This window comes from Manacus vitellinus, unplaced genomic scaffold (assembly GCF_001715985.3).
Source record: "Manacus vitellinus isolate BGI_N305 unplaced genomic scaffold, ASM171598v3 scaffold_30_pilon, whole genome shotgun sequence".
NCBI lineage: Eukaryota > Metazoa > Chordata > Aves > Passeriformes > Pipridae > Manacus > Manacus vitellinus.
The window spans coordinates 5953418-5967251 of record NW_021940291.1 but is presented as its reverse complement, the minus strand read 5'-3'; positions in this window follow the sequence as shown (position 1 = coordinate 5967251).

Below are 13834 nucleotides of genomic sequence, written 5' to 3'. Positions count from 1 at the left end.
GAGCACTCTGAGATGCTGCAGTTCTGCTCTGGTAGTGGGGCACTGGGAGTGACCATGGTGTGCCAGCTTTGGGCCAAGCCCAGCGGAGTGGCTTTGCTGTGGTGTCTGTGCTCGCTGCCAAAGGAAGCAGCACAGTTCTTGCTGTGTTCCCTCCCAGGAAGGCTACAGATCTGAACGGTTCTGTTGTGTGTTGCTGAGTGACACACGAATCAGTGATTGGTTTCAACAAGGGTTTGAGAATAACCAAAGCTGTGAGACCTTCAAAAGTTTCTAATTGGTGAAATAGGGCTTTCTTGCTCTGTGCATGAGTTACTGACTCGAGCTCTGGGTTCATTGCACTCCACCTCCTCTTGCAGTCCCACAGTTCCAGCTCTGCATGGTTGCCTGGGACCCACATCTCACCTCAGGTCTGTACAGTGGATCTCAGCTTTGCTTCTCTGATGCCCCATGAGCACAGACCGTTTTTGCTACTGTCTGTGGAAGGAGAGGAGTGTGTGTGTCTGGTGTACGGGCAGAGGCCGAGGGGAAAACCTGCCCTTTTTTCGAGGAGAGTCCTTATTTTTCCACAGCCCTGTTCATTTTCTACGTTAAAAGTAAATGACTCAGAAGCACTTCTGTTACCCTTGATCTAACATTGTGAATCAAAATTTCCTCTTTTACTGTAGTTCCTGTGTGTACAGTAAAAAGTGAAGAGGGAATTTTTGCTCTCTTAAATGCTGGGAGAAGTGATAACTTGCAGAATGTTGTAAACACTTGGCATTGTATCTTCATAGTGATGGTAGTGGCTCTGTAGAAATTTTAATTTCTACTTTCTGTGTGGTTGTAGACTGTTGTGTTTTGGCAACAAATGATTCAAAAAATGTTTAACCTTATAAAACAAGATTTACTTTCTGAAATAATAATTAGCGTTAACTGGGTGACTTAATGTCACCTACATGAGATAAGCATAAGGATCTTGTTCATGACTGTAAATTAATGTAAAATGTTTCAGACTGTTACTCTTGGTAAGAGAAATAAACCAGTGAACTTTTAGTTGCGTGAAGTTCTTGGGTAGTAGTTTGTTATCTTTGCTGTGCTAAACAATAGTATTGTGACAAAATTAATGGATGTGTAGCAAGTTTTTGCACATCAGATAGACTTTATCCCGGGAACATCTGCTTACCATAGCATTCTGTTTCATGTAGTATAATACTAGCCTGCATCTATACCCATAAAGATACAATTCTTCACATATTTAGTGGTGCACATCATTCTAGCTAGTATAATACCAGAATTATCCTGGTATTAATTCTAATAATTATTCTAAAAATGTTTCCTATATGATGAGCTGGAGTTAATTGGTTTCTTGTAACAAGCTACGTGAAGACAGAATAAACAACTTAAGGTGACTCCAAAGTATTTTATTATTCTGTAGATCCATCTGATTTTTTTCCTATAAAGCTGAAATTGAACACACAAAAAACCCCCACCAAACTACCTTGTTTAAACTTAAAAAGATTAAAAAAAACAAACCAAACCAAAGAAAACAAAGAGAAAACCTGTGTTAAGACACAAGTTCCCAGAATATTTTTAAGATTACAACACAGTGCCATTAAATTCAGTAGCTTAAGTTCTTCAAATTAAAAAATAGAATTAAGTCATATGAAACTGTAAATGAGTCAATCTATAACAATAATTTTTAATACTTTTTCTGGGTTTTGGGATTTTTTGATATGTTGAGATTATTAGTTGTAGTCAGTCTGCCAAAATTATAAAAGTAATCTAAATATCTTCTCCTTAATTTATTCAATTGCTTATTTGACCCTTTACTTCCTTTGATCACAATGACAAGAACTGATCTGTATTCCACTGAATGTAGCCACCTGGGCTCATTTGGTGTGGTTTTGGAAGGCACAACTGTGTAATTCAGCTGTTTGCTGTAAAAAGGTGACATTGGTTTATGTGGCAAAGACAGAAGAGTAAATGATATACAGGGATACAGAGGTCATGGAAAAGTATGATGACTACAGGCTAATCACAGCGGAAAACTGTTATTTAAATATTCTTCTTGATATTATGAATGTTGCCAGTGGTGGATTGCAATGATGGACACATGACTGCCCAGATACCCTCTGGGACAGGGAATGTCAATATGAACTATCTTGTGAACTCCCAGAGCAGTGGGAGCTGAAATTCTGACTGAGACCTTTGGGTGTTTACATAACAGAAATAATTAATAGCAAAATACAGAGAGCAAGACTTGAAGCTTATTTAAATCCAAGGAATCAGAGGAGGTCTGCTGTTGGTAAGCAGGAAGGAATGGTATTATGATAATCCTTTGTAACAGAATGCAAGGATAGTGGTCCACAAATATTTCTGAATTAAATAAGCTTAAATGCAAATGCTTCTTCTATCATGCATATAGATGACATCCTGTAAACGCAATAGATGTGGAGTGCAAAACCTGTCACAACTAAATTGTATATTTCCACTCTTCCTTTGACTGCTGCTCCATTCAAACTGTACTTGTGCAAGGCTCCTGCTGGAGGAGACGAGTACTTCTTAAAGAACTTGAGCCAAACTCAGGGCTGGTACAAGTAGTTTTGTTTCTGGGGATCCCTGGAACCAGCCTGTCCTACCTCACATCCTGCAACTGCCCGTTCAGTTTGAACAACTCTTGCTCATAGGCAGATTTTCACTGTCTGTTCTGGAACCCTGCTTTCCACAACATATATTCTGCTGGCACTGTGGAACACCCGTGAGCAGTGACACAAATATTAACACCTGTGGGGGAAACAGGAGGAGCAAGAGAATTCAAGAGATGGATTCTGCTCAGTCGGTAAGTTCATCTAGTTTTTCCTCCAAGTCAGTGCAAAATATGTATGACTTTCTGCACATTGCTCTTTTAAATAACCTTATTAAATCACTTTAAGCGTTAAAAAGGAAAAAAAAAGAATCCTTCTCTGTTTAAAAATGTGTATGTTAGTGAAGTTTTTACTCTGATTAAGCATATTTTGAAGAATAATAGTTTCTCGAATTCTACAAAATAAAGCCTGTTTAGTACAGAATGAAAAAAAAAAATAGGTCAGAAAAGATGACCTTGAAATCTTTTTCCTTACTGAACATGTCTATAAATACAGAATTCATTAAGGAAACTCCCTCACTTTAGCTGCTAAGCTTGATCTGATGCAACAGAAGCCTTCTTTTTTTTTTTTTCTTGAGCAAGTTTATTTAATAGGAAATGTAGACTTACAAATCATATGCCATGAAATCCCTCATTTGTGATGATTCTGGGGATCAGGAAATAAAGAGTTCATAGTTTTAAGGAGAAAGTTGCACTGGAAGCTGAAATATTCTGAAGTGGTCACTTGAGATGCAATTTGTTGTTTAGTAGTTCTTAGTTCAAGTGTTGCATGTAATGCCAAGAACACTACAAACATCCATGAAACACCTATGTTTTTCAGGGCAAGTTTTGGCCTGACTAGATGTAGAGAGCAAGCTTTGTCTTCTGGGCCTGAGTCAAATATAGCAGTGGTATCCTAAACGTGTTTTCGTGCATTCTTTCCTTCTTGCTGTGTTAGAAGAAATGGAACAAAAAATACTGAGCATGGGCAGGAGCCTTGATGTGAGTTGGATGAAGGAGCTTTATCTGGAAATAAGTTCAGGAGATGGAGAAGTGTAGATACACACATCTATGTGCCTCTCTCTGTGTGTTTGTGTTATATATGTATTTGACAATAAGATAGTCATGTGTGCAACAGCTTTCATGAAAGGAGAATCAAAAGAATACAGTTCTTGAGCAGAAATATATGAGGGAAAGTTTAAGAAAAAGCAGCGAGCTGGCCCAGGATGTGAACTCAGGAGGTGTGGGATGCCAGGTAGGGTGGGTGTAGTGCGTTCTACATGAGAATACCTGGTGGGGCTTAAGTAGAAGAGCAAATGAAGCTTCAAACACACCTCAGATTTCCCTTTGGAAGTACCGAAAGTCCTTTAGTCATGCCCTGTTTGCTGTCAGTGTGGTGCACAGGGAGCCATAGTTTGCTCTGGATGTAGAGCCAGGGATTGGGGGTTGCTTGTCGCTGTGTACAGAACAAGTACACCAGGCTCTGTAGCTGTCACCAGGTGGAAGACCTGTTGCAAAATCCCAGCTCACCTGGCTTCTGGAGGTGCTGCCTGGAGTAAAACCCAGCCATGGAAAGAAGCTTAGGGTAAGAGAGTGGGCCATGATTTTCGTGAGGTTTAAAGTCGAAATTAAGAAAGTGTTTCAGAAAACTGTGAATTCAGCATCTCTGTGTCCAGCAAGCACTGCTCATGAATTTCAGGTGGCCCCCAATTTGCTGTTACTGATGTACTGCTAGTGTGAGGGGCTGCATGGAAAAGCTGGGAGGTGCCAGTTATTAAAAACAGGACTGGCAGAAAAGTGCTCAGGGAGCCTGTCTGGCTTACATAGCACAACTATTGTGCCCCAGCTCCCGTAGGTGCTAATTCTCTCAGCAAACTTACAAAAATAAAACCCTGAAAAGGCTCATCCATGCTGAGAACAGCAACTGCATTCACTGGGATAAGGAAACTTAGCTCTAGGAACTGAATGCTCAACACTGCAGGCATTGCTGTCTTCCTCAGCTGGTCCAGAAAGCCCTGCAGCCAGTGCCTGTGGTGTGAGAGGGATGTAGCAGTGCTGAAATAAGCACATCACACATACCTGTCTCAGGTCTGTGCAGGACACATGTTCAACTTGACCATTTGCTCTTGGAGTGGATAACAAAGGCCTTCAGTGCTCTATCCCAGCAAGGTGTGTTTCCACATGCAGGAATGGAGAAGTAAAATCTGATGAAGATGACGGTCTGGCTTAGGGTTGTTCGGGACACATGCTCTGGCACACATTCATGTGGGATACTAGAGCCTCATCCCTCCCTAAGACATCTCTCGGGGTCTGTTCTTGCCTGGAATATTGGGAAGGGGCTCAAATAAGGAGATTTTAGAGGGTTTGGGGAGCTGTGATAAAGAGGCGTAGGCTGTGGTGGCCTACCTGAAGCTGCTGTTCCTGGAGCTGTTGGCACACACAGCTCCCTGTGGTGTTGCCCCAGGGCTCAGGAATGTGCCCAGGCAGCAGGGTACCATCAGCAGGGCTTCCCACGAGAGGGCAGCATGTGGCCCGAAAAAAGATAAAAACTGCTACAGTCCCTGCTGACAAACAGTGGTTGGGTTTGGATGGTTTTTCTGCAGCAGGAGACCTAAAACAGACAGTGGATTGAAACTGGGGCTTTGTTATCTCAGCAGCTCTTGTTCCCAACCACTGCCTCTGATCAATCTTTTTGAAGAGCAGAGACTGACTTTGTAAATAACCTTGTATTTTGAGTTATTCTATTTTTATAACAACATACAAATATGGGACCTAGAAAGATGCATGCTCCTGAGCCAGGTTTCCTCCTCAGGTTGCAGTGGGATGAGACCCTCTTCTGAACTGAATTCTGGCTGTTGATCAAGGCCATTCCCCCTTCTTTTCCAAATTACTAGTGAGGAAATGTGCGGGTTGACAGTTGTTGATTTCCAGGCAGAGTAAACCTCAAAGGAAGCTGAAGGAAATGGGCTGTGAATGTGTAACTTCAGTTACTGTTATTTACTTCTGAGAACAGTGAGTGATTCTGGCACTCTGCCTGACCCCATCACTCTCTTGACTCAGTTTTTACAGATGTCAATAATGAACTTTGAACATTTGTCTTTGAAAATGAAATGGTGTGTGTAGTCAGCTACTGATTTCCTCGTCATTTGGTTGCTCAGCTTGATCACAGCTTGACTCCTATCAGTGGTTGGACAGATGATCTTGTGGTAAATTATACCCAAGGTAGGGCAGAAACACCTCAAAGCACCGTCTCAACATTCATACCCTCAGTGCTCCTGCTCCTGCTCTCCTGGGGCAGCTGCCTTCCTTTTTGGGCATAGTGTGAGCTAAAGTATCTTTCAGCTGACTAGACTTGAAGGTGGAGATATTTAACCAAATCACAACATGGCAAACACAACCCCTGTGTTAGGAGAGCTACATTGAAGTACTGTTGATGGTTCTGTGTGTGCACAAATATTAGCACTGAGTATCCAGTAACATGTCTGACTAACTCTTACCAGTTAGGAGTTGCTGCAGTTCTGCATTTGCCCTGGGAGGAGGGTACAATGGTAGCTCACTTATACTTGCAGCACTTGAGAGTGCTGGAGTCTCGGCTTCATAAAATAAACATAAGGGCTCCACAGAGGTGAGAGATCCTGTGTTTGACTAACACTGTGGTGACCTCCTCTCTAATGCTGATGTAAATCATATTTTTATCTTAAAAGGATATTGTAAATATCTTAGGCTCAGATTTTGATTTATCTTAAAGTTCCAAAATAAAGATATTTTGATACATTTGATGAACTCAGGATTTGAATGTTTTAAGTTCCAAAATTTATATACTTTTTTTTTTAACTTATACCATTCAAATCCTGAGTTAGTTGACTATTCGTCTGTTGTAAAACTAGAGTGAATCCAGACTTGATAAAGAACCTATACAAAACAAGCCACCCCCTTCTCTTCTCTTCTGAAGGAGAAGTGCAAAGCTGTCCTAGATCTGAGCTCCATAAGAAGGTGGAAATATTTGTCAAATGAAATCCCTCTATGAATAGGCCTTTAACTGGTAGCGGCAGAAGAGGTTCACAGTCAGTCTTTTAAAAAGCATAGTAAGAATGTTGTTCCTTGGTGAATCCCACATTGGCACGAGTTGAAGCAAGCACCTGTTCTCAGGGCTTTTGCAGAAGAGCTGGGAAATTCCAATTCTGTTCAACCTCACTTGCTTACTTCATCGCTGGAGTTTGTTATTTTTGTCACCATCACCTGGTAAACTGGGCAAGCCATACAAGGAACCCTTCACAAGGCAGTACTGTTTCAGAGCTGACCTGTACTTCTCCTGTTCCAGAGAGAGAGTGATTTTTTTTTTTTTTTTTTGGCAAGGTTTTAAATTATGTTCTGAGATTTGTGTTCTCTGTGAGGTAAATTCCACAAGAGCTTGCCTGAGGAGTTTCCCCTCCCTCTCCTCAAGTACTGCTATTTAGGAATCATACCACTCCAAAGCATCTGGAATGAGAAATGCCTTTGCAGCAGATTTGTACTTGGCCAGAGGGAAGTTCTCTAGCTAGAAAGCCAATAAAACCAGTGAGCTTTTAAAAAGTTTGCGTAACTCCTTTCAGGACTAAGAGTTCCCCCCTGTGGCAGGGACCTTTCAGATACCTCTGCCAGCTCTAAACTTGTCATCCAAAACCAGGAGATTTAGAAGACCCCTTCTGCTGTATAAGCTGCCACACTTTTCTGATCTTGCTCCCTCTTGGGCTGCCTTGGTTTGCTCTCATTCTCAGTTCAAGTTTCAGTGATTACTTCAGTCCTGTCATTGAATGGTGAGGGCAGAGTGCTGAATCTGTGGCCTCACACGCTTCCATAGCTTCCATCTTTTATCCTGGAGCCAGCATGCATTGCACACTAATGCAGACACGAGGTTATGGGGAGGAAAACCCTGGACATAAGCACCTTGACTATCAGGATCCCAGTGGGAAACGAATGTGATATGGTCTTCTCACGGTCCATTGTGGGCACTTGCCCAGGGTGCCAGTTGTTTCTGGGAATAATTTAGTGGTTTGAAAGTAAAAGGGAGAAAATGAAAAGCCATTTTTCCATGTGTGTGGCAATTTAAAGCTGGCAGCCCATGGCTTGGACAGGGACACTCTGTGCTGGGTTAGGAACTGGCTGGAGGGCCGGGGCCAGAGAGTGCTGGTGAACGGGGCTGCATCCAGTTGGTGCGAGTCACTAATGGTGTCCTCCAGGGATCAGTGTTGGGCCCAGTTCTGTTTAACATCTTTATTGATGATTTAGAGCAGGGGATTGAGTCCACCATTAGCAAATTTGCAGATGACACCAAGTTGGGGGGGAGTGTCGATCTGCTGGAGGGTAGGAGGGCTCTGCAGAGGGACTGGACAAGCTGGAGAGATGGTCTGATTCCAACGGGATGAGGTTCAACAAGGCCAAGTACTGGGTCCTGCACTTTGACCACAATAACCCCCTGCAGTGCTACAGGCTGAGGACAGAGTGGCTGGAGAGCAGCCAGACAGAGAGGGACCTGAGAGTTTGGATTGACAGGAAGCTGAACATGAACCAGCAGTGTGCCCAGGTGGCCAAGAAGGCCAATGGCATCCTGGCCTGGATCAGGAACAGTGTGGCCAACAGGTCCAGGGAAGTGATTCTTCCCCTGTACTCAGTGCTGGTGAGACCACACCTGGAGTACTGTGTCCAGTTCTGGGCCCCTCAGTTCAGGAAGGACATTGAGGTGCTGGAGCAGGTCCAGAGAAGAGCAACAAGGCTGGTGAAGGGACTGGAGCACAAGTCCTGTGAGGAGAGGCTGAGGGAGCTGGGGTTGTTCAGCCTGGAGAAGGGGAGGCTCAGGGGAGACCTCATCACTCTCTGAAACTACCTGAAAAGAGGTTGTAGCCAGGTGGGGATTGGTCTCTTCTCCCAGGCAACCAGCAGTAAGACAAGAGGGCATGGTTTTAAGCTCTGCTAGGGGAGGTTTAGGTTGGATATTAGGAAAAAAATTTTTTCAGAGAGGGTAATCAGACATCGGAATGGGCTGCCCAGGGAGGTGGTGAATTCTCGGTCCCTGGTGCACTTAGTGCCACGGTCTAGTAACCACAGTGGTGTTGGGTCAAGGGTTGGACTTGATGATCTCGGAGGTCTTTTCCAACCTAGTTGATTCTATGATTCTATGAATTGATGGGTAAATATTTAAACCTTCTTTCTGCCAAGTTAGGATTGGGTCAGTAGATTACTTCCATAACTGTATCTAGGCAGGTATGTCATCCTGGGTATCATGTATCCCTGCTGTATCCCCACTGATGTTCAAGGTGTTGACACAAGGAAAAATTTGGCCAGCTGCCTTATGTTTAATTAGCCACACAGATCTAAAGGCAAATACAGATGTCTCAAATATCCCAGGGTAACACATACCTTAAACACTGAAAAGTCTTTGCTTCCATGCTGTTGCTCTAATATCACACGTGATTTTGTGTGCATACTGATATTTTGTGTACTAAGGAGTGACTTTTCACCATGCTGGGAAGGAGGTGTTTTGCCTGGAGAGTGGTCTGCATGTAATTCCCATTCAGCAAAGCATTTAAACAAGTACTTAAATGTGTTGGTGGATAGAAATGGATTGTTGTATTGGAGTATTTAGACCAAGAATAGATTCCTTTGTGTCCATAAATCACTGAAAGATTGCTGGCTGCTAGCATGGCTGGGCTTTGTAGTGGGTGCTGTGCAGAGCCTTTGTCCCTTGGCCTGAAGAAAGGGAGAAAATTGCTAAAGGGGTAAGGAATATATGGGTAAAAACAATGGCATATCTCTGTTGAAGAAAACTGGGAGCTCTTCTTAGTCTTGCAATGGCTGTTTATCAATGTCTCGGATACTCTGCTTTTTAGGTGTCATCAGTCCCATGGTTAATGACAGTGAAAGCCTCCTGCAGCTCCCTGGATGTGGGGAGCCCGTAATCCTTTGGTGCGAACTGTTTCAAGAGGCAAACAGCAAAATTCCACCTGTGGGGTGGTTGCTGTTCACCCCAGCGGGCTCCTTGGGTACCATCTCTGATTTTACAGTTTGTTGTTAAGCTCTGCTTAGTCCAGGCACTCGGAGCTGGGTCTGGGGAGGGACACTGAGTGCAGCTATCACACAGCAGCATTCACTGGCTCTAGGAGGAGCCAGGGCATCCCAACCACGTTGCTTGATCATACATGTGATCTTTTTCATTGCAGAACCCAGCGATAAGCCTTTGTCTCCTGGGTCTCCCTGCCCTCTCCTACCCCTTAGACCCAGCCCCACCTCATCCCACCAGCCCCGTGCCTTTCGGGGAGCAACAGACTCCCTGTTATTTCTTGGCAGTTCCTGCTGGGCTGACATAGAACCTGATGGGAAGAAGAGCAGCGCCCTCTTCCTCCTGCCTTTCAGAGCTCAGAAATTCTGAGCAGCAGCAGCAGCAGCATTCCTGTGTGTCCAGCCCAACTGCTCCTTGGTCTCTAGATGTCAGGCTTCTGGAAAGTTGGAAAGAAGCGAGGAAACCGGGCTTGTATAGTGTGAAATGACTCTCGATGGTTTAGCCTTAACAAGACCCCTCCTATATTTTTAATGACCTGAATGTAAAATTTATGGCGTGGAATGCCCAGCAGCAGAGGAAGCCTTCAGCACACAGGCTGCCTTTTGCAGGACAGAAGTGAAATCCCTTGAGGTTTGGGAAGTCTGAGTGATGTAGTTCTGGCTGGCACTTTGAATATATGTGTAGATTACTTCAAAACAAATATTTGCAGTTCAACTCTAACATATATATGTTAGGGTGAGAACTAGCATATATTAATGTTTTTTAAAATTAATCATTTTGAAAATTTTATACTGAAATAATTTTACCATTGCACATAATAAAAAGAGGTTGGTGTGGGTACATAGTGGGAGAAATAACCTGCCCTCTATGTACACCATTCCCTGCCCACCTGCCCAGGTGAAGTTCCTGAAGAAAGCCATACCTGGGACATCTGCAGAGACAGAGACAGATACGAATTTGTCTTTTTGCTTGAGAAGAAAGTTCCCTGGTGTCTTCAACTCCATGAGAAACTCTGTGGCCATCTCTGTGCTCGTGCATGCAGCTGATTTCTGAGCAGCACCGTGTTCTGAGTTGTGTCTGGTGCTTGTCTTGGAGGAAACCTCACTCTTTTCCCTCACCCTTGAGCAGGAGCAGTGCAGTGTCCAATGCAGAGCAGCCACCAGCACCTCCATTAAGGGCTGTGGTTGTTCCTGATGGTCTAAGATGTGGAAGCTGGGGGGCCAGGCTTTCTGTCTGCCATGCTAACCCCTGTGCCTATTGTTCTCTTATCCCTTCCCCAGTGTTTGGCAAGTCACCTGCCAGCTTCTCCCTTTCCCCTTGGCACCCTGTCCCAAATCCCTCATCTGCCTCTCTGTTGGCACATGGAACCCAAAGCTTCTTCCCTGGCTCATGTGGGTCCTGAAAGGGGCTCAGCCAGTTTTCCCAGTGCAGCACAGTCACCAGTGTGCTGGTTGAAAACTCCAGAGGCAGGACCTCCATCCGGCACAAACAGCTCCTAGACAGAAGTTAGTTGTCACTGAGGTACATGGTAGAAGGCACTAGAAAATGCATCATTTGTTTTCCTGACCAACTCTTCCTATGATTTCAATGTTTTTTAGAAGCACATTTCAGCCTCTTTAAAACAGGAAAAATAAAGGTAAGGGAGCTCTTGCAAGACTAGCTATTTTAATCTCCTGGTTTGACATGTGCAGCTTTTGTGTTCCTGAAACTATCATCCAGCTCCTGCTTCTGTATATGAAGAGAACTAGACAGATAAATGCAGTTTATTCTCCTGGGAGAAGCTGTACAGTATCTGGTTCCTGAAAGCAGTGTCATCTGTGCCCCTGCTCTATGCCTGCTGCCACCAGCTCAGGCACCACACAGAACATGGGAAACAGGGGAAAGGAGGTTGGAGCTGCACCATGGATAAGTAGGGAGAGCTGCCCTGGGAAAAGTTGTGTCCATGAGGTGCTTGTGCTTGTGATGGGGCCCATATCCCAGCCCAGGAGATCCTTTCCCTTGGTCAGCACTGGCAATACAGAAAGTGAGCGTGGAGTTACTGTATGAAATGGGCCACATCTCTCAGGAATCTCAAACTGATTCTACCTTTTTATGTTAGAGGATTTGTCCAGCTCTATCTGTAGTCTTTGTCTTGCTACAAATGATGATTAAGAATCCTTCTGGATTTTTTTGCAGCCAACCTTTTTAGAAAAGGACTGGTTTGTAGTCTCCAAATTATTTCAGTTATATGCCTGAATATAATAGATCTGACCCTTACTGATTCACTGATGGACAGAATAACTTCTTTTTCTACATCAAATATTGTGGTCTCATTTTCTGGAGCTCTTCAGTATTTTCTCTGCAATCTGCTTCTCTAAAGTTTTCTCTTTCTGCTGGGGTAAATTATTCCTTTTGGACCTACTGCCTGCTGCCGCTGCTTCTGTTTCTGTTAAATTATACCTCTCTGTCCTTTCTTCTGAGTTTTCTGGGGCATCTCTGCATTTCTTCAGGGCATGGCAACCACTAACAAATCCCTTCTTTTTAGGGAAAGATGAGAAATCAAGGAAAAGAAAAAAAAGGGACTGACCCCCTTCCTGTGTTGCCTGCCGCTGCTTTCCTCTTCACCGAGAGGAGAGATGAAATGGGGGTGTGAACAAAACTCCACAGCTCTTCTTTCCTCGTGCTGATTAAGCTGCAAGTGTGACTGGGTTCTGAGCCAGCATAAACAGGCTGTAAATGGGGGTATAACATAGCTGGGGTTTAGCTCAGCCTCCATCACATGTGAAGCAAATTGCGTTTGCAGGCAGGACCGGTGTCACTGTGTCTGCCAGGTAGGGCAGCCGATAAGCTCATCAAAGTTGTGCATCCTCTACACTCTCTCCAAGGGTGCTTGTGCTGCCCTTTGGTGCTGCCTTCCCTGTCCTCAGCTGTGATGGCAAAGGATGTGTCGGAAAGTCCGGGGAAAGCACCATTTCACCTTGTTTGCTCTTTGCAATGGGTTTCAAAACTGAGGACAAAAGCACCTCTGTCCTCAGCTTTCCTGGGCCGACAGATGCCCTGGGCACAGGACAGAGTTCACTTCAAACCTGCAGCTCTGCTGGTACCTGCAGGGCCACCTGCCTCCAGTGTCTGGCAATGTGTGCCACCCATCCGTGCTGGCAGCAACCAGCATCTCAGCTTTCCAGCAGAGCCAGCCTGTCCTGGAGGGCAGGGCCAAATCCCAGGCTCCATCGCATCACTGTGAAGCTTCTTTTGACGCTGGCCTCGTTTGGAGTTGCAGAGGGATGCTCCATGCTGCTCTGAAGGCAGGAAAGAGCAAGAAAAGTGGTTTTGTTCCTTGAAGCTTTTCTTGAGTGAGGGACAGTCATCATGCACAGGCCTGTTTCCAGTGAGTGGATGGCAATTTTTCTGAAATGTGCCCCTATTTAGACACGTCATATGGGGAGGGAGAGAAATGGTACTGGCTAATCTGTTGCAAACAAATGACCAATTTGGAAGTAAACCACTGGGTTTGAGGTCTCTAAACTGAACCCCTGTTTCAGTGTGAATCCTGCATAATTTGGGCAGATAACTTACTGCTGCTTCTACTTTCCTCTTGCACAGGATTAAAAATCAAGAGGGGAATTAGGCCTTTATCTCATTTGTCACTCTTGAGCACTGAGCAGATTTTCTTCTGATCTGTTGTCATAGGGTACATTTATCCCATAGAGTAGAAGTGAAATTGCAGGGCTCAGACAAAATGCTTGTGTGCTGAATGGAAATGCAGGCTGCAGCCTCGGAGCTGCTGTGTGAGGGAGCTTTTCATGCTCCACTTGTGCTTGAAGCTTTACTCTTTTTGCCATAAGCCAGAGCTGACTGGGCATTTGCTAGTACCTCAGGTAAAGTGCTGCTACTCCATGGAGCTTTTATATTAAAAATTGCCTCCTGGTTTCAGTAGCAGCCCTTCTGCTTCCTTCTGTGCCTCCTTGCCTTCAGGAGAATGTGGATGTAGTCATATATCTTTATTTAATCAACTGGAAGAGTGCCAGATAGCTCCCAAGGTGAAAAATAAGGTGCTTTTATCCTCCTGGCTATGTGTGCCCATAGCGGAACAATGGTCCTGTCAGGTAATGAGGCTGAGTCAGCATGGGGAATAAAAATTATCTCTTCAGATGTCAGCCCTGTTATCCTTCTGCATGCTGACATCTTCACTGAGCTTGGCCTGGCTCATGCGTAAT